Below are 21,745 nucleotides of genomic sequence, written 5' to 3'. Positions count from 1 at the left end.
CCATGGTCAGCTAAAAAGAATGTGTATTTTGATTTTGTGGTGTGCAACACTGTAAACATCTGTTCAGTTCATTTGTTCAAGAGTTTGAGAGTTCTAGTATTTCACTATTTTGTCTAGTGGATCTATCGATTTGTGACAGTGGGGTATTGAGTTTCCCCACTGTTACTGTGTTAGTGTTTATTTGAGTTTTCATGTCCACTGGTATTTGTTTTATATAGTTGGGTGCACTATATATTTATGACTGTCCTCTCTTCCCCTTGGATTGCTCCCTTTACAAGGATGTAGCATCCTTCTCTGTCTCTGTTGATCAGTGCTGGTTTGAAATCCACTTGTTCTGTGAAGAGGATAGCTACTCCTGCATGGTTTGGGTTCTTGTCACATGGAGTATTGCTCTCCACCCTTTAACTTTTAGTCTGAGTTCCTTAAATGTACCTAATTTAAAAAGATAATTAGGAGAGGGATGCTCTAATCAACATGATCTCCTTAGAACACGCTGTCTGGCTGTGTTGAAATATCATACTGTACCCCATTATTTTGTGCAGTTGATACACAAATGCCACCCCCCCCTTAGTGTTCATGAAGATGTACAGTTGTAAGTCCACTTACTTTTTAAAAATACGGCAGGATATATTCTGAGATTTCCCCCTCCTGAAAGATATCTGGCTTGTCATGTTGCACCAGTGTGTCCGCTGGCAGTAGAAAATGTCAATCACAGTAAGTTTAAATGCAGGAGGAGAATGAAGCAAAACAGTCTCTATCTTCGGTGTCTGAGTTTCAGAAAAAAATGTAAATTAGAGCCCGTGTTTTCATCACTGCATTGTTTTACTTCTAACTCCCATCTTCTGTGAATTAGTGACATCAATAAGGGCAGTCTCTCTCTTCCACTCTCTCTCTCTCTCTGATTTGAACCTAAAGGTCTTCATAGGGAACCACATTGCCATCACTTTTTATTCTGAGACAGAAACTCCTTAACCTGCCCAGCTTTCCAGACTGGACTTGAACTTGCAACCCTCCAGCCTCACCTTTTCAGCATGGTGAAGTACAGGATTTTTCCAGTGCACCTGGATTGTGCTTCCTCTTATCTTTAGTTGAGAGAGCCACCTTTGCTCAGTAATGGGGTTGTATTCTGAGGAATATGCCAGTAGGAGATTTTGTCATTGTTCAGACCTCATTGGCTGTTTGTGCTCTAACCTTGACGGTTGCCCTTTGTACATCTAGGCTAGGATACTATCTCTGGTGGCCCCTGTCCTTATATTCTCTGCTTTGCTGACCTAAATGCCTGTGTGAGGCAAAGGATGCTTCCTTGTCCTGAATTACTGCAGTGCTCTTAATATGTAGATGCACAACCCACTGGAACTTAAGCATAACTTTGAACGCCCCAAGTTGCCTTTCAAGCTGCCCTTTCAAGCTTATAGAGAAGGCAGCAAAGCTCCCTCTGGTCTGCATGATGTTCTGAAGGATACAGGCACTTTCAAGCAATACCCTTCTTGTCTGTAGTGCCAAGACGCGTGGTCTTAGAAGAGCATCCACGGCTTCATGGCGCAGTTGTCTTAGGGTCAGGATACTGGAATGTCTTCCAAAAGAAGAGCCGAGGAGCCGGGCAGACCCAGCGCCCTCCTCTTCCTCCAGCCGTCTCCCTCTACCTTGATGTCTTCCTTCCCTGATTCTTTCCTTCCGGTCTCTCTTCCACTCCTCCGTAGTTTCTTCTTTGAAAGCATGTGTGTATTTTCCCCAAAAAAGCCCAGGAATATCCATGACCAGGATTTTCTTAAGCATTCTAATCATCGTCTCCGAGACCTCTTCATGGCCTGACACACGGACCTTAAGACCTGGAATTCTTAGGGAGAAACTTGCCTGCGTTTCCTCCCATGTAAAGAGATATGTTGGGCTCTGAACTAAATCTCTCATACAAAGAAACAAACATATAATCATTCATATTCCTGTAGATATAACAAGGTATACATGTGCAGGGGTGCTGTGGCTTACAAATTTAATTCTTTCCACGATTCTGATCATAAACCCAACTGAATGAGCTCTGAATCTCACAATTCAGTGACTAGGTGCAGTGTTGACCTCGTAGGAAAATTTGATTCACTTCTCCAATTCGGTTTGAGAGCAGAATTTGTGAACCAAGTTCATGAACTTACTGTATTTGTACTTACAATATATGTTTATTCATAGTATAGATGTATTAATGTATTACAGATGACTTTCAGATCTGTATTCTATAAATATATCAAATGCATTATAAATACATTTATTATCTCTAACATATTTATATGTAACTATATAAATAAGCATGGAAATGTATAATAAAAATATATTAAATATAAATATTCATAAAGCATATAATATAAACCATAAATAATATAAGTGTCCACATTTATAAATATTATTTACATTATGTTTATTCTTATTAAATATCCATTTGCTAATTATTGTATACAACCTATGTATTAATTCTACAAACAACTATACAAATAGGTGTATTTATTTGTCAAATACATGAAAACTAAAGATACGTATTTGCAAATAAATACAGTTTATTTCCAATGAGACAAATGTTTCTCACCCTATATATGTATTTCTTGATATATATATTCATATTTGTAACTATATGTAACAAGCAAAATATTTTTACAGGTATTTATATATTTTATTTCCATGTAACTTTGCATTCTTGAATCTCGTATCTCTATCCTGAATATCTGTCTCTACATTACCCATCTAGGTATCAGTATATCATCCATCTACATATGCATCTACATATCTCCATCTCTGTCTTTGTCGCTGTTTCTCCACCGTAGCCTCCTCCAGCTGCACCTCTACCTCCATCGCCGTAGCTGTTTTGTATAAAAAGGCAGCTGTGTCCCATTGGCTGCTGTTGAGTGGACCTCAGGAGGAATCCACCCCTCTATCAACTCGCCTCTTCCCCGGAGACCCTGACTCACTCATTTCCTCAGCTCTGAAGATCCAAGTGCTTTCCCACATCCCAACACTCACTCTTCTCTCCTTCTTCTCTGTCTTTTTATTCCTGTAACCAGCTTTTCCCACTCGGTGCTCCTCCTGCCTCCTGTGTTGCTGCTTGCCCTGACTCCATCCTTGGGACATCTCTCTTTCTTCCATTCTCTCCTGCTGAGCTTTGCATCACCTTGTCTCACCGATCACTTTCATCCAGGAGACACACACGTCTCTACCGTCCTCTCTGACTTCTCTCCCTGGCTCCACCCTACCCTCTCACCTGCCTACCACAAAGCTTTGTTTCTGTGTATTTCCCAACACTCAATTTAATATCCAGGATAGATCTTCCTCATTCACTGATCCACTTTTAAAAACAGTTCCTTCTACATCTTCTGAAATGAGAGATTGCTTTAGGAAGTCACCCCTTTTCAAAATCTCCAACAGGAGTTCACTTTGTTTGGTCTCTTGTTCTATGCTCACTCTCACGGATGAAGCCATCACACCCTTTCTCTGAAAACTACTGGTTCCCTCTCAGTGGAACATGGCTGGGAATGCCTGTGCTTGGCTCTTCTCTGGCAATTCATGAACGTCTTGGGGTCTCCTTCCCCCTAAAAAAGAGCAGCGTGCCTGTCTCCCAAATACGTCCACACTGCATCCGTGCAGGACAACTGTAGTTAAGGTTGAGTTTTGATTACTAAACTCCCCTCTCAAGTGATCGATCAGGCATCATTTGGATTGTTTTTAGCAATGATCAGTCTCAACCAGCAGGACCAGGAGACGTGATACTCCCTATCTGAGAATTTCACTGTTTGCCTGGGCATTTATTTTCTTTTCAGTATTTTCTCAAAAGTTTTATGAGTGCACTTTGGTTATACAAATCAGTGGGCTTCATTAGGGCAGATCCGTGGCACATTTAGCGTGTGAGTTTGCCCACTGGGAGATTTGTAGGGGGCCATGGAAGGAGTGCCTGCCTTAAGGATGTTCATGCTCAGCAGGTACATCTCCTGATGAAAGTCACACTGTTGCTTGTGCCAGTGCAATGTAAGTATTAAAAAGCAGGTTCTTAATGATATTTATGTTCATCTTTTTGGGATAGTCAATATTTATAGTCTATATGACTGACTTGAGAGACCTATGTGATTAGAAAGCAAGTTTCTGGGTGCCTGGGTGGCTTATAGGAGGATACATGGCTTCCATAGTTGTCCCTGCCTCTCTGGCTTTGTATGTCTGCTTCCTGGATGCTATGAACGGATCCACTTGCCCACACCATACTCTGTCCCCATGATGTTTCTTCTGGGTGAGTCTGGGTGGGTCATTGGGCTATAACTTTGGGGACCATATGTAATTCCTGGCCACTTCCTGTCTGAGGATCTTCCCTGCTGTCTCCAGTGCCTCAAGCTGGGCAGCTGTTTACCAGCACACCCTTCCACCATGATGTGTCTCCCTGGGAACCTCCCAACTGTTGACTGAATCTTCTGAAACCAAGAGGCCAAATGAACCTTTCACATCAGGCATTTGGGTTACTCATGCACTTTTCCTCACATTTCTCCTCCTTTTTTTTAAATTTTAAATTGAATTTATTGGTACATTCTAGGTAGACAGTACAGTTACATTCATTACTGGGATCGTGTACCTTTACATGCCAGGTCTTGGTTCTCATTTTTTCCCCTGGTCCCCACCCTCTCTTCACCCCCTCCTCCACTCCCCACCTTCAAACACTTTAATTCCATTTTTACATTTTCTCATATTTTTTTCCTTTTCCCTTATTCCCCTTTCCCTATCCTTCTCACTGACCCTACACCTTTGGTCCTTTTCTTCCTATTTCACATTGCTAATTGTCCCGTTAGGATCTTGAGTACTATTTTAGTTTTTCACACCAGAGAAACTATTCCGTATTTGCATATGTGTGACTTCTGTATTTCACTTAGGAGTATATCTTCAAAATGTGCCCATTTAGCCATGAATGAATCTACTTTCTCATTCTTTATGGCTGAGTAGAATTCCATTTTATAGAAAAACCACGTCTTTTTTATCCAGTTTCCAACTGATGGGCAGATGGGCTGTTTCCAAGTTTTAGCTATTACAAACTGTGCCGCTATAAACATGGATGAGCATATGTCACTGTGGTATGATTCTTTTAATTCTTTTGGAAACATACCCAACAGAGGGATGGCTGGGTCAAATGGAACCCCTAATCCTAGTTCTTTGAGGTATCTCCATATTGACTTCCATAGTGATTGCACCATGCTGCACTCCCACCAACAATGGAGAAGGGTTCCTTTCTCCCCACAACCCCGCCAACATTTGTTATTGTGTGATTTCTTGACAGCAGCCATTCTTTGTGGGGTGAGGTGAAATCTCAGTGTTGTTTTCATCTTCATCTCTAGAATGACCAGTGATGTGGAGCATTTTTTCATATATTTACTTTTCATATATTTATTTTTTTATTTCTTTGTCTGAGAAATGTCTGTTCATATCAGATGCCCATTTTAGAATCGGGTCTTTATATTTGGGGAGGCTGGTTGTTTTGAGTTCTTTATGTATTCTAGATAACAGTCCTTTGTCTGACTGTTTTACCAAGGTTTGGCTTCACACTCCCCTTTCAAATGCTTTCTGGCACTTACTGGTCTTGAGAAAACGAGTGGCCATTCTCTAGGTCCATTCCAGAGCCTTGGATTGTTAACACACCTCTGCCCCATGTCCTCCTGCACATTATGGTTTAATGACATGTGTGCCACCTCAGAATATCTACATGTGCCTTTTCTCTGGCTCAGAACACCCTGCGCTCATATTCATTACGTAGGACTTTCGGGTCTGCTCATGTATAGCAGATGGCTTTTTCCAAGTCTCCAACAAAACCGTTGCATTTTAGTCTGTCTACTCTGTGTGTGTGTGTGTGTGTGTGTGTGTGTGTGTGTGTGATGGGCAACCACTAAAGTCACCCTGCATTCTCTGCAAGGCCTCTGTCATGCTTGTCCCTTAGACCAAGGCACATGGGTTCGTTAAGGAAGAAATGGGCTGTTTTGAGGCACTGCAGATGCTCACTGAATGAATGAAGAAACAGACTACTTTTGTGGTAAATGTTAAGAGCTGAGCCCTCCGATTTCTTCATCATGCAGACAAATCAGAGGTCTGCCAAAGGAAGTCTGTCATCCATCATTTAACTGCCCCATTGAACTCTGGTCTTCTTTGATTATTTGCTTTTGCATTGGCAAAACGGAGTCCTGATTTACTGAGAAGGTGCCCATCACTCAGTCCCTCAGTATACTTGTGTGATTTATTTTCTAAACACCTACAGATGTGGTCTGCAAATCAAAATGATGTTTCTTAAAAGTTTCTATTGAATTAAAGTGATTGCATTTAGTAGGAAGCATAGACTGAATTTTGATCTTTTCCCAAAGACAATTCCCTCTCTCTCCTCCCTCTCCCTCTCTCTCTCTCTCTCTCTCTCTCTCTCCTTCTTTGTTACTCTTTTTCTTCCTTTTCTCCTTTTCTCCCTCTTGCTCCTCTCCTGTCTCTTCTCCCTCTTCCTCCCCTCCTCTTTCCCCCCTCTACCTCCTTCTTATTTTCATTGCATTAGGGATTGAATCCAGAGCCTTTGTACTGAGCAACCTCCCCAGCTGTTTTGCTTGTTTATTTATTTACTCTGATGCGGGGTCTGTTTAAGTCCCTAACTCCTTCAGGCTGGAGTCAAATTCAGGATTCTTCTGCCTCAGTCTCCTAGACCGCACAGATTACATGCTGGGCAGTAAGTAGCGGGGTGTGGACTGACACTCAGTCAAACCCCCGGGATCCTGAGGGGAAACATCATCACTAGAGTGTGTTGTGTTGCTGTGGTGTGAAGTGTGGTCGTGTAATATGTTGCATACATTTCAATTCAGGATATTTTTGATGTAGTACAAAGTATTTACTGGCACTTGACCCTATACTAAATAGATGAGCTTATTTATCTACTTATATAAATCACACATGTTCACCTTCATATATCTCCAGAGTTTTTACAATTTTATTTTCTTTACATTGATAAAGATGACATCATAGGAAAGTTTTGTCAAATTTCTCATTCTAGAACCAGTTCATGCCTGGTGTTCAGCAAGTTATACATTTTAAGTCTGCTAAGGATACTGAGCTTTAATAATTTACATTCTAATGCTGAAGCTATAAATATACTTTGCAGTGTTTATTATTCCACTGCTCAATGGATGGGTGACTCTGTGTGATTTAATTTTGTTTTGAAGATTTTTGCTTTGAACCGGCAGTATGGCCAGTAAATTAATTTTTGGAGAGTTCATCAAAATTTTGGAATCATTTGGGAGAAGTAGAGCAGGGTAAAATTAATTATCTTTTTTCAACTTACATTTCAAAACAATTCTAAATGAAAGAGCTCCTCCTCCTTGTTGCTATTTTTCTTGGTTTTCATAAGGTTAAACATCACCTGATTCATACATTCTCTATAAACTGAGAGAGAGATAGGGAATTTCATTAAATATCCAACCATTCAATATGAATATAGTTGGACTATTACTCAAGAAAGGAGGATAAAATTTGGATGAGGTAAATTAAGGTACGAATCAGGGTCATTTTTAACAATTTGAATATTGATATGCACACACTGGAGCTTCCCGAACAGCCCCACTCAAACCTGGAGATGGGTGATTTTTCGCCGGTACCAGTCTAGTGACTGCTCCTGAGAAATGTATTAAAATTAATGTTGGGCCTTCTAATATTCTTTGAGAAATTGAACAGGTAGGTCACAGACTTGAAAGGAAGCTACATAAATAATGGATGTTCCTTGGAACTTGTGTGTGGATTCAAAAGCACTCCTGAGCTATCTTTAGGTTTTAAAACTAACTTTGTGTTTTTCTGGCGGTGGCCATGTGTGCACGTGTGCCCACATCCGCATCAGCACCAGTCATGAGTGACATCGCAGCCTTGCAGAATCCTGGCTTTCCGCAGGACATTGACCTCCTGAGACCTCTGAGGGTTCAGGTCCTTTCTTTCCCTTTCCCGGGGTCCTCGCACTGATTCCTCCAGCGCTCCTGCCTCTTCTCTCTGAAGGTCACCCTCAAGGACATCTCCAGTAGCTCTGTCTTAGCCGTTAACTCTGCTGAGAATTTCTCTACTCCTTGATCATCCTGTAAAACTTTGAGCTCTTCTTTTCCCAACATTCACCTCAAAAAGACCTTGAAGGGAGGCAGCCCCCCACTTTCCTCAAATCCTAGCATTTTCGTTGGTCTCTGCTCAACAATCCCTTGTGCAATGAGATGACTCATGGTTCTACAGTATTTTAACTATTTTTATACAAAAGGAGAAAAATCCATTGACTGTTTGAGCATCCTTCATCCAAATATCTGAAGTCTATAATGCTCCAAAATATAAAGCTTTTTGAGAGCTGGGACAATGTCAAAAAGTGGACAACCCTACCACAAAAACCTTTGTTTCACACACAAAACTATTAAAAATAAAGGGATGAGCTTTTAGGATTTGTATCTAAGAAATGTAGATGAACTTCTTGTTGATCCTCGTGGTTCACCCCAAATGTCAGATCCTATCTTTGCCAACACTCTGCAACCTAAAACTAAAACATAATCTAAAACATCTCAGTTACCACAGAATTTGAATGAGGGATACCCATCCGGTGCTGTCACTAAAGAAAAACTAACGAAGAATCTAGCCTTCGATGGAAATATTTATGTCTTCCTATCTCGCATCCTAGGTTGTTTCTTAACCAGCTGCTCTGGGGCGAGTTGGAATGCCGTTGAACATCTCCAGGAATTCCCAAGTCGGCAGCAGTAGAGATGAGATTCCACAGAGAGGCTTCTTTGAAACATTCTCATAAGTGTGGAGAACCTCTTTCTTAGCTTCTACTTCGATTCTTCAACAGGTGGGTATGCTGCAACTAATGCATTCTCCTCTTTCTGACGGGCATTAAAATATGAAATCACTTCTGTGGCACCATTGGCTACTATGTGGGTACTTTGTTGATACCGGATTCATTTTTACCTCCTCACTTGAATCTCTTTAAAATCTACATTACTCATATTATAGGCTGTGTTATTTTGCTTTTGATTCTGTTTGTGTTTTTTTGTTTGTTTGGAGGATCGAACTCAGGACCTTGCTCTCCCAAGGCAGGCACAGAGCCACTGAGCTAAATCCCTGGCCCCGAAGGTTGTTTTTAAAGGATGCTTTTGTATCAGCCAAATCAATTTCTGTTAAAGTAATGTGTACTCCATAAGAATCTGTATGCGTGTTAGAATGGACTTATATGCAAAAATTACCTTTGGAAATGCAACTCAGTATCTCTTTTTCACATTGACCATGTCTTCTTTTCTTCATCTATTTCTATGGTGTGTAGAATAGGTTATCAATGTTAAATTTCATAGTAAATCCAGAAGTGTTTTCATGCAGAGAATTTATTCTTTAAACTTCTGTATATTTGTCTGTTACAAGGAAATATGTTTTTAATTAGCTCAAAATTCATGAAACACTTGCCATGCCATGTGGCACAGTGAATCTGACCAGTATGGAGACGTAGTTATTTAACTGCAGTGGTTTTCATGGTGTGAATGTTGCACTGATTCAGCAGTGAGCAACAAAAGAGCTTACTTTACCTCAGTATTAAAGAGATGCTACCTTCTCAGTTCAGAGATCAAGATAAAGGTCTCTCTGAAAGAAGGCTGTGTTGGGAGCTCAAACGCTGTCTGCATCAGGTAGCTTTCCCTGGCTGGTAACAGAATACCTGAGATAATCAACTTCATGAGGGAAAAAGTTTCTTAGTCTCATGATCTCTTTGCTATCATGGTCAGACAACCTCCTAGGAGGGAGTGCTTGGTGGGCAAAATATGCTCCTTCCATGGCAACGAGGCAATGGAAGGGAGGGAGGCCTGGAGAGAAAGAGACAGAGAGAGTGAGCGTCACAGAGAGGTCACAATGGATCTGTCAAACAACCCAATACTGACCTAACCATGGAAACAAAGTCTTTGTGGATCGGGAGTGGGGGAGGGAAAAGTTGAAGGGCGGGCAGGGGAATGGAGCAAAAAACAAGAGCCAAGGTCGATTATGTAAAAGGTGCAGATTTCCAATGATGAATCATTATATCGTAAACCTTGAATGTACCGATAATATTAATTAGAATATAAAAAAGAGCCACAGCCAAAGTAAAAGATTTGAAATGTTTACTCCACAACCAAGTGACAGCTAAGGGAGGTGTTAGAGATGGAGATGCGTTTATCCAGTTACAGCACTATTACACGTGTACACAGACAGTAGCACACTGAACTTCAGCAGTATGCACAACTGAGAAATCTGTTTAAATCAATGAAACATGTTAAAAAAAAACCCCACAGAAGTATTTAACAAGTATTAGAGTCAGGGATATCAAGGAAGATAATCCAATGGGCACCGAGCACAGGAACGGGGACCTAGTAAGAGAGATAGAGAACTGGTAGGATGGAAAGCTCTCTGACACATAGGACAAAAGCTTTAGGTGCAGCCATTCAGATACAAAGAAACAGCCTGGGCAAACGGAGTTCTCAAAGTAGGCCAGGCAACTAAAGCTTAAGTCCTCCATGATACACAAGTTTGGTCCTATCAGATTTGAAAACGAATCACCAGATTCGAGAATAAAGAAAACAAAATTACAGTGAGTATTTCCATCTCACTTTTGTGTACCTAATTAAGCCAGTCAAGAAAGTTGAGCCGGGCATGGTCGCACACTCCTGTCATCTCAGCACTCAGGAGGCTGAGGCAGGAGAATTGCTGTGACTTTGAGACCAGCCTGGACTACATAGTGAGTTCCTGGACAGTCTCAACTACATTGTGAGACACTGTCTCAAAAAAAAAAGAAAAAGAAAGAAAGTCTAGCAAGCCCCAAAACTGAACTGATTAATAATTTTTAACTGAATATATTACAAGAAAAAAAAACGGTTCATCAGTCACAAGTCACACTCATTTTTTGGTAAAAGTTGTCAAAATCGTTCCCTGTGATCCATTTGGTCTTTGTGGATTTAACATGGGTCCGTGGTTGTAGACAGAGGCACAAACTCTGATCCAACGAAATACAGATTTAGCCGATTTTAAGGAAAGCTGAGAATAGAAGGGTGAGCATCAACTCAGAAATCAATGGCCTGCTGGCTCCTACAGAAGGAGATGTTTATGGCACTAATATCGAATCACTTTTCGATGAGTGTTATCTATCACCTATGAAAAACCACTTTATGCTTAGATTCTCAGGGGTCCGTGGGGCCCTAAGAAGAATACGATGCTCTCTCTCTCTCTCTCTCTCTCTCTCTGATGCTCTCTCTCTCTCTCTCTCTCTCTCTCTCTCTCTCTCTCTCTCTCTCTCTATGTCCCGTGAGCCGTGTTGTGTGGGAGCCTTAGACGCTGGCTTGAGTCTCAGCCTCTCCTTTGTATTTGTTTTATTAGCACATGGGCTGATATCTTCCCCGATTTGATGCTTCAGCTCCTGGTGGTAACTCATAGATACCAGGAGAGCAAAGGAGTTGTAAGTGTACAACACTGAACATATTAAAGCTTGACCTACTCGATACATCGTTACCTGTTATTCCTAGTAGAACTACTAGATTGTTACATTATTACCACTGCTACCGGTCATCACTTTTCTGTTTACTTGGAAGAGAACGTAGATTCACACCGTTAAAAACGCATGATCTCTGCATTCGACAGAGACACAGAAATAGATCTGGTTCCGGCTCCACAGCCTATCACAGGAGCGACCCCACATCCTGAAAATCAATTTTTTTCCCACTGTTTGGCTGTAGAAAGGTCACCGAAGGCGGATGCAATTAGGGTTGTCCTTAAGTAGGAATTCACTTTGCAAATATGTTTTAATCAACAATATCAATGAAAACGCGTATTTGTAATTCTGTGCGCTCCTTGCTATGAGTAATTGAAAAAGTAATTAAAATAAAATACCTTCTGACAATTTAATAACACGCGGGCTCATTCGGGATGGAACCCAGAGGCTTTCTCTCCTTGGTGTTCACGTTCTGCAACTTTTGAGGTCAAGAGAGGAGGATATTAAATGGTTTGTCCTCCCATTTTTGTGCCTTCCTTCCCAGAGTTATGAAATGGCAAGTTTAAAGGCAGTTTCCACACCCCCTTCAGTCGGTACAGGGGCTTGAACTCAGGACCTTGTGCTTAGGAGGCAGGCACAGTACTACTGAGCTCAATTCCTGGGCCTAAAGGCCATTTAAAAAAAATCTGTCACCTGTCTCTCACATAATACCTCATCTGGTTATGATCCTCACTGGTAAGCAGGGGGTGCAGTGTTATGTAAGAGGCAGACATAAAGAGAGGTAAAATGACAAGAAAAGTGTCTCACAGAGCTGAGGGGACTACTACAGTGACAGATCCCGATTTGTCTGCAGGGAAGCCAAGGAAACAAGACAATTTGAGTCCCCTCCATCCTGAATCAGTAGTGTGCAGAACATACTGCAGATTTTTTTTATTGGGTCTCCTTAAAGATGCCTTACTGTGAAGTGAAATTAATGTCACAATTGTGTAAATGCCAAATAGTTTCTCTGGTGTGAAAAAGTAAAATTATAAATATGGATCAAAATGTAAAATTGATATTGTGTAATAGGAAGTAAAGTCTAAAAGAGCAGAGGAAGTGGGAGGTACAGGAAAGGTAAAAATGGAAAATAAAAAATATGTGAAAAGGGAAAACATGGAAAAATTGTCTTTGTAAACGGGCCAGGGTGGAGGGGCTGAAAGGAGGCCTGAGGGACGGGGAAAAGTGAGAACCAAGGTAAGTCCATGTAAAGGTACAAGACACCAGTGACGAATGTTACTGTATCGTGTACCTAAAATATGCCAATAAATTTAATAAAGATAAAAAAAATCTTTGGAAGATGATTAAGGCTTCACGGAAGTAGACTGGACCCAACATAGATGGGCACAGAACGAAATATCTTCTAGGACGTCTTAATGCTTTTTTTTTTTTCCTTTGGTACTGGGGATCGAACCTGAGTCCTCGCGCTTGTGAGGCAGGCGGCAGAACCACTGAGCTAAATCCCAGGCCCTAACAAGCCTTAATGCTGACAACCCATATGTTCGTCACTTTGTGTGCTGCCTTCTTTCTTCAATTGTGTATTCCAACGCTGCATGTGTTGGCTCTAGAAAGCAAGGCCAGCAAGGCGGTGTAGCCTTTCTACCTAGCTTAGTTGTTTGACTACTGAGGGCACCAGGTAAGAATTGCATTAGTCCAGTAGCAGCTTGTTCTCGGAATGACCTGTAGGAAGATTCAAAAGAAACGTAGTGTTGGTTTAAGAACAGTAACGTCTTGTTTTCCCTGAATAGAGTAATATGCTTCTCTCGAATTTTCATAGGTAGCGATGTGCTGAGGATGGAAAAAGTAACCAAGTAGATATCCGTGGCATAGTTGGAAAAGGCGCTGTGTCCTCAGGACTACGTAATGGTAAGTGTCAAGAATAAGGCCCTATGATTTGATTCCAAGATGGCCAGAAAGATGTTACAGGCAGCACTATGGGGCTGGAGAACTCGGGAATCATTGTGCTGGGGACTCCCACAAACAGAGCTAAACCTGGAGCTGGGGGAAGTTTGTCACATGGACAAGATGCTCGCTCTAATGTATTAGACCTCTGAACTTCCTATTTCCTTGGACTTCCCTTTTTTCTTCTGATCTGGAGCTCAGATAGGAGAGCGGTACTGTGTGGACATTTCTGGGAATGCTTTATTGAATCCTGTCTGAATGGAAAGTCAGGTCTGGCAGGGGCTGCCCAACATTTCACTGAATAATTTTCCTAGAGGGGAAAATGTGCCTTAGGGCTGGAGCCATCCCTAGACCATTGACTGTTCCAGGGCGAAAGCAAAGCCTATGTTTTGTAAACATCCCCACAGCCCTGCATCTGCTCAGCTTCCTTGTCACCCTTGGTTCTGCCAGGACTCTGGGGTATCACTTGGGAGAAATGTGCAGCACAGAGCTCTTTAAACTGGAGAATAAGAGGACTGATTCTTTGTTATAAACTGGCTGTAGGGTACTTTCCTTATTTTCAAATGTCTTCTCTTGGTTGGTAAGTGGTGGGTAACACAACACAACACGTGACTTGCTGTGTTGTAGAGTTACATGAAAACTGGCCCTAAAAGGCTCAGTGCCTATATGATGCCTGAGAAGGACTGTAGAATCTTATCACATGATTGAGCATGGGAAGTTTGCATGATGGCTGGAAGTGCCTGATCCAGAGTAGAGAATTCAAGTGGCCCTTTGTCTCCATAGTTTCAGAGTCACGTGATTTCTCCAGGCTCAGGCAAAAGATATTTGAAAAAAATTCCACACCTGCACGGAACACGTACAAGTCAAAGTCAGCCTCTCTCACTATCCTCTAAGCAGCACAGTACAACTCTTTACGTAACCCTGCTCTGTAATGGATGATACGTGTCGCATGCAGATGAGTTAAGGCGTACAGCGAGATGTTATTTAAGGGTTCTGGACCAATGCTCCGGTGACATCCAGGAGTGATTATTTTAATAGGAAGTTCAGAGGGCACGGAAAATAAATGCTGAAAAATGCCATTTCAGTCAGTCTTCAGGATGACTGGGATTGTCAGGAGCACACACATCTCTTTCTTTTTGAAATCCACAGAAACCCTGGTACAAGTCCTTCAAAGGAGCTGAGGTGCTCACTTAGACTCACAGTATGGAGTGAACCATCTGCACGCTTTCCCGCCACCTGCCACGTTTTGAGGCCATTATCTGCCTGCCATGTGCCCTTTTTCTACCTACTACAATCTTGCCTGTCCTTCGTAGGAGAGACTGATAGAAATTTAAAAAAATAAAAAATTACACTCCTTGACCTCTGTTAACTTACTTTATGTTCTACATCTTCATCCCAGTTAAATCAGCCTAGTAAAATTTGTAGATATCAATCAGGTGGGTGATAAAAAAAAAATTAAGTTGAAATGAAGAGAAGCGTAAAGCATTGAGTTTGCTTTAAACAATTTTTAATGTGACAGGTAGAATTTCCTAGTAAATTATGACCTTATGCACCATAACCAGAAAGCAGGCCAGGGAGAAGGACCCAGGGAAGGGAAGTTTTGCAACATCGTGTGCATCACAGGAATATTTCACAGCTCCAGATCTGGACTCTTTCCCCCAACTCAAACCTGAACAAGGCTCATCCCATTCAGGTAGGAAATTTCTCATGGCTCAGCTCTCACATGAGAACCCTCGAAAACAGTGTGTATGATTATGTCTCTTCACTGTGGGCTATTCAGCACCAATCTCTAATCAGCTTGCATGTTGGAGTTCCCAAATATGTGTCCACATTGGTAAATGATGCAACTTCTATCATCTCTTAACACTTTTGAAGCTACATCTTTATGTCTCTGCTTTGCTCTTTGTTGAACAACACTTCTGTAGCTTTTCCTGCATTCTATGACTTTCTGGCTCTAACTTGTTTTCTTCTTCATTGAGTTTATTGGTACTTTTTTACTACGCAGTACAGTTACATTCATCATTGGGATCTTGTACCTTTACATGACAGATCATGGATCTTATTTTTCCCCATACCCCTACCTTCCCTTCACCCCTTCACCCTCCCCTATTTGCAAAGTCTTTTGTTTGCACTTTTTCCTTTTTTATTTTCCCTTATTTCCTTTCCCCTAGTGTTCCCACTTCCCCTACAGCTTTAGCTTTTTTCTTCCTATTTCACATTATCAGTTATACAATTTGCATCATATTTACACTTTTACTTTTTCACACCAGAGGAACTATTCAGTATTTACACGTGTGTCTTATTTATTTCATTTAAGAGTATGTCCTCAATATGCATCCATTTTCCTAGTTTCTCATTCCTTATGGCTGAGTACTACTCTATTTTATAGAAAACCTTATCTTCTTTATCCAGTCTCCAACTGATGGGCAATTGGGGTATTTCCAAGTTTTAGCTATTACAAACTGTGCCACTATAAACATGGGTGAGCATATATCACTGTAGTACGATTCTTTTAATTATTTTGGAAAAACACCCAGCAGAGGGATAGATGGGTGAAAGGGACCTCTAATTCTAGTTCTCTGAGTTATCTCCGTACTGATTTCCACAGTGGTTGCACAAGTCTTTTCTCTCACCAAGAGTGGAGAAGGATTCCTTTCTCCCCACAACCGTGCCAACATTTGTTATTGTGTGATTTCTTGATAGCAGCCATTCTTTCTGGGGTGAGGTGAAATTTAAGTGTTGTTTTCATCTGCCTGTTGAATGACTAGTGATGTTGAATATTTTTTCAATTATTTACTTGCTGCTTTTACTTCTTTCTCTGAGAAATGTCTGTTCATTTCAGATGCCCATTTTTGCAGCAGGTCTTTACATTTGAAGGGCCTAATTTTTTTGAGTTCTTTATGTATTTTAAATAATAGTCCTTTGTCTGAGGAGCAGCTGGTAATATTTTTTTCCCATATGGTAGGTTGTCACTTAGCTCTGTTGGTGGTTTCTTTTGGAGTGCAGAAGATTTTTTTATGAAATGAGATCCCAGTTGTTGATTCTTTGTGCTAGTTCCCGTGCTACTGAGGATTTGTTCATAAACTGTTTTCCTATGCCAGTGTCTTTAAGAATTCTGCCTAACTCATCTTGCAGCAAATTTAGTGTTTCTGTTCTAATGTTTAATTCTTTAATCCACTTGGATTTTAGTTTAGTGTATGGTGAAAGATAAGGGTCCAGTTTTAATCTTTGTCAGGTTGAAATCCAGTTTTTCAAACACCATTTATTAAAGAGGCTATCTTGTCTCCAGTGAGGATAGTTGATTTCTTTGTCAAAAATGGGTTAACTGAATCAATCTGGAGTTGTTTCTGCATCTTCCAATCTATTCCACTGATCCTCGGGTCTGTTTCTTTGCCTGTACCATGCTGTTTTTATCACAGTGGCTTTGTAGTATAGTTTCAAATTGGGAATTGTTATAGGATGGCTTTTGCTATTCTAGGTCACTTATTGTTCTAAATGAATTTTTGGATTCTTTTTTCTGATTCTGTGAAATATAGTGTTGGAATTTCAATTGACATTGCATTGAATCTGTATAGAAGTTTTGGTAGTATGGCCATTTTCACTATGTTGATTCTTCCTACTGAGGAGCAGGGGATATCTTTCCATTTTCTTATATCCTCTTTGATCTCTTTTTTCAGAGTGCTATAGCTTTCAGTATAGAGGTCTTTTGATTCCTTTGTTAGATTGATTCCTAGATACTTCATTTTTTGAATGCTATTGTGAAAGGAATCGTTTCCCTAATTTCTCTCTCAGTGAGTCTGTTATTTGTGTACAAGAAGGCTATTGATTTTTGAGTGTTGACTTCGTATCCAACTACTCTGCTGAAAGTGTCAGTTAAGTGTAGAAGTCTTTCAGCAGAGTGTTTTGTGTCTTCTGTGTAGAATCTCATCATATTGTCAGCAAATAGTGACAGTTTCATTTCTTCCTTTCCTATCTTTATTATTTTAATTACTTTCTCTTGTCTAATTGCTGTGTTTAATGTTTTCAAAACTATGTTGAACAGGAGTGGAGATAGTGCACATCCTTGTGTTGTTCCTGATTTTAGTGTGAAGGTTTTCAATTTTCACACTGTTGGCTTTTCATAGATAGCCTTTATCAAGTTGAGATAAAGACTATTCCAATCTTCTGTAGATCTTTTTTTTTTTTTTCGGTACAGGGGATTGAACTTGAGTCCTTGCGCTTGCAAGGCAGACCCCCAAACTGCTGAGCTAAATCCCGCAGCACTGTAGAGTTTTATCATGAATGGGTTTTGAATTTTGTCAAATGCTTTTTCTGCATCTATTGAAAGAATATGGTTTTTGTCTTTGATTCTGTTAATATAGTGTATTACACTTATTATGATCCTTTAATCCCTGGGATAAATCCAACTTGGTCAGGGTGTATGATTTTTTCGATGATCCTTTGTATTCTGTTTACCAGTATCTTATTGAGGATTTTCTCATCCATGTTCACTAGGGAGATTGGCCTGTAGTTCTATTTTTTGGTTGGGTCTTTCCCTAGTTTTGGAATCAAAGTAATACTTCCTTCCAGGAATGAATTTGGAAGTATATCTTCTCTTTCAATTTCATTGAAAAGTTTACATAGTAGTGGCATTAGTTCTTCTTTAATCGACTTGTGCAATTCAGCAGTGAAGCCATCAGGACCTGGGCTTTTCTTTGTTGGTAAACTTTTAATAATGCCTCAATTTCATTGATTGTAATTGGGGTGTTTAGAATTTTTTATCTTCTTTGTTCAACTTGGGTCATTCACAAGTGTCAAGAATGTGTCTATCTGCGTTTTCCATTTTATTAGAGTACAGGTTCTTGAAGTAGGAATTGATTATCCTTTGGATTTCTGCTGGATCTGTTGTGACTTCACCTTTTTTCATCATAATTGCATGGTTGTGAGCCTTTTCTTTTCTTTTCTTTTTGACAAGTTTGGCTAAGGGTTTATTGGTTTTATTTATTCTTTTGAAAAACCAAAAATACAATTCATTGATTTTTTTTTTTTGTACCCTTCTCTTAGTTTCCATTACATCAATCTCTGCTCTGGTCTTTATAATTTCCTCCTTTGTACGAGCTGTTTTATTTTTATTTATTTGTTATTTTTTCTTTTCCTTTTCTAGGATTCTAAGAGTCATCATTAGGTTGTTTATTTGAGCTCACTCTGTTTTCCGAGTGTGGGCAATTACTGCTATGAATTTTCCATGCGGACTTGCTTTTGTGTCCCATAGATTTCTATATGTTGTATCGGCATTATCATTTATTTGTAAAAACTGACAACATTGTACTTCAATTTCCTCTGTGACCCATTGATTGCTCAGGAGAGTGTTGTTAAATTTCCATGTGTTTCTGAATATCTTACAGTTTCTTATGCTATTGATCACCAATTTAATTGAACTACAGTCTGGTAATATACATGGGATAACTTTGATTCCTTTGCATTTATTTAAATATGTTCTATGTGCTAGTGTGTGGTCTTTCTTGGAGAATGACCTATGTGCAGCTGAAAAGAATGTATGTTCTGATTCTGTGGGGTGGAACACAATTTAGACATCTATTAAGTCCATTTGTTCAAGAGTTTGGTTCAGTTCTAGCATTTCATTGTTGATTTTTTTGGTCTAGATAATCTGTCTATTTGTGATAGTGGGGTATTTTGGTCCCCCACTACAAGTGTATTAGTGCTTATTTGGTTTTTTATGTCCCTTAATATTTATTTTATATATTTGGGGGCATTAATATTTGATGCATATATATTTATGGTTGTCATCTCTTCCTCTTGGATTTCTCCCTTTACAGGAATGTAGTGGTCTTCTTTGTCTCTCTTAATCAGTTTTGGTGTGACATTTACTTTGTCTGCTAATAAGATAGCTATCCCTGTTTTTTTCTGTTCTCCTGTCACATGAAGAACTATTTTCCATCCTTTCACATTTAGTCTATGAGTTTCTTTTTGCACTAGGTGTGTTTCTTGTATACAACATATTGTTGGATTTTGTTTCTTAATCCATTCTGCCAGTCTACTTCTCTTGATTGGTGAATTGAGGCCGTTAACATTGATGGTTATAACTGATATGTACTGACTTATCATTGTCATGTTATTGCCCTGTTGTTGGCTTTTTTAAATTGTTCCCCATTTCCCTTTAGTTATTTGTCTTGCCTAGTTGATTTGCTCTTTGGGGCCTCATGGTGTTGTGACATTCACTGTCTTTTTCTAGGATATTTTTTAGAATTGTTTGGGGTGCTGGTTTGGAATTCATGAAGTTTCTCAGGTGTTCTTTGCATTGGAAGTATCTTATTTCCCCATCCATTTTAAAAGAGAGTTTTGCAGGTACATCAGTATATATTGGAGGTTGTTTTTTTTTTAGGACTTGAAATACCGCACTTCAGGCTCTCCTTGACTGGAGGGTTTGTGTTGAAAAGTCTGCTGTGAATCTGATGGGCTTTCCTTTGCATTTGACTTGTTTTGTTTCTCTAACTTCTTTCAGTATTTTGTTCTGTTGGGTTTCTGAGATTTTGACTATTATATGTATATGTATATTATTGCAATGTTTTATATGTGTAAATTATTTTTGATCATGGCTAATTGGAGTCCTATATGCCTCACTTAACTGTATGTCAAATTCTTCTCTGTTTGGGAAGTTTTCTGTCATTAATTCTGTGAACAGTTTTTTAAAGTCATTTGTACACTCTCCTGCTACTTCATGGATTCCTATCAGTCTTATGTTATTCTTCTTTGCATCATCTAGGAGTTGTTGGATGAATTTCTCATGATCCTTTACTCTTTTTAAGAGATCTCTCTTTTCATGGTCACTGACTGCAATCCTGTGTACTATATCTGAAATTCTATCTTCACATTCATTCTACAGAGTTTTTAATATCCTGGATATCTGCTTGAATCTGTTTCGTGGATTCCACATCTTTCTTATGTTGGGCATTCATGGTTTCCATTTCTTTCCTATGCTGGGCATTCATGGCTTCTGTCATGGTTCTTAGTTCATCTTTTTTTTTTGTCTATTTCTTTTCTAGAGTCTCTAATCATATCTTTCATTGTGCTCACCATCTCTGTAGTTATCTAGGAAATTATTGCTGTTTTGAAATTTTCTAGAACCTGATTGATCTGTTTTGTTGCTTCCTGTGCTGAGTTCAAGGTGTCCTGGTAGTTGATTGCTGGACTTTTCCACCTCGTTTTCCCTAGAATTTGCTGTTGGTGAACTGAAAGTCTGTCTTTGTGCCTTGCTTAAGTGTTTTCTCATTTTTGTTTTTGTTGTTGGGCTGTCCCTGGTGTGATTCCTGGGTTAGTACTTCGATCTTCCTGATACAGGTGCTTCTTAGGTTCCAAGCCTTTAATGACTCAGAGATACTCTCCTTTTCATAATATCAGAAAGGAGAATTCATTAATCAATCATAACACTTTAGCCCAAGTGATACAATCAGCAACACAATAGCTTCAAGCACAGCTTAGAAATTAACTATTTGTTCTAGTTATTAATCTGTCTTCTTTAAGCATATGAATTAAATCAAAATGGAGGACCAGCCCAAAATAAGTTTATAATGAATAAACTCTTCAATATAGCAACTTTAGCCTTCAGGATGGGGTCTTAGAAGGAGTTGGGAGGAGAGGAATAGATCAGTAAAAGAATAGGAGAAGGTTTCTAATGAAGCCAGAGGACTCAGGATGATCATGCAAACTCTAGGAAACTTGAGAAAAGAGGAAAAGATGGAGTGCAAGATCAAAGACAACAATAGAACAGTTTAACAGTAATAGGGAAGTTTTGAATTGTACTCATTTTCCTTTGAAGCTAATGCCCATCAAGTGAAGGAAAAAAGAGAGAAGAAAAGAAAAACATAGAAGAAATCCAAATTAGGGCAGGAATAGGAACAAAAATGGATATGAAAAAAATGTGGGGGAGCAAGAGACTCAGTGGGAAAAAGAAGGAAAAAAGGAAGAATTTGCAGAATGGAAAGAAAATAAAATTTTAAAATTAGAAATAAGAGGAAAAGAGAGAAAAAAATTCAAAGAGCCCCTTTCAGGGTATATCTCTGTTGTCACAATAGACAGTGTGGGCAGCAACATGCAGAACTAAACCAATTAGTCTCAGCTAGCCAACGGTAGACCCCTGAGATTCAGGCTGAATTCTGGCTGCGATGCCCAAGTTGAGCTCTGCAAGGTTCTACTGGAGGTTCCAGCTGCCCTTCCCCTGAAGATAGTCCCGGTTCTGCTGGAAGGTAGCGATCCCTCCAACTTCCCAACTATGGAGGTCTGTTGTGCCTTTATTGCAGTTGTTCACTTCTG

General features: G+C 39.8%; 1 protein-coding gene across 10 annotated transcripts in view; it reads left to right on the top strand.

The window, feature by feature from the left end:
* Positions 1-21,745, top strand: part of Nlgn4x (neuroligin 4 X-linked) — a 350,731-nt gene that overhangs the window by 25,563 nt on the left and 303,423 nt on the right. For 6 of the 10 annotated variants that reach the window (XM_033760129.1, XM_010603762.3, XM_033760131.1 and 3 more), the window contains exons 2-3: positions 8,678-8,845; positions 13,311-13,399. The exons of 1 other annotated variant lie outside the window; for it this stretch is intronic. The gene's annotated coding sequence lies outside the window, so the exon portion shown is untranslated. The remainder of the gene's footprint in view (positions 1-8,677; positions 8,846-13,310; positions 13,400-21,745) is intronic. 3 more of the 10 variants (XM_033760136.1, XM_033760137.1, XM_033760134.1) reach the window with 2 other exon arrangements.

This window comes from Fukomys damarensis, unplaced genomic scaffold, assembly GCF_012274545.1.
Source record: "Fukomys damarensis isolate Sample0158 unplaced genomic scaffold, DMR_v1.0_HiC HiC_scaffold_39, whole genome shotgun sequence".
NCBI lineage: Eukaryota > Metazoa > Chordata > Mammalia > Rodentia > Bathyergidae > Fukomys > Fukomys damarensis.
This window is presented reverse-complemented; position numbering and strand designations above follow the sequence as displayed.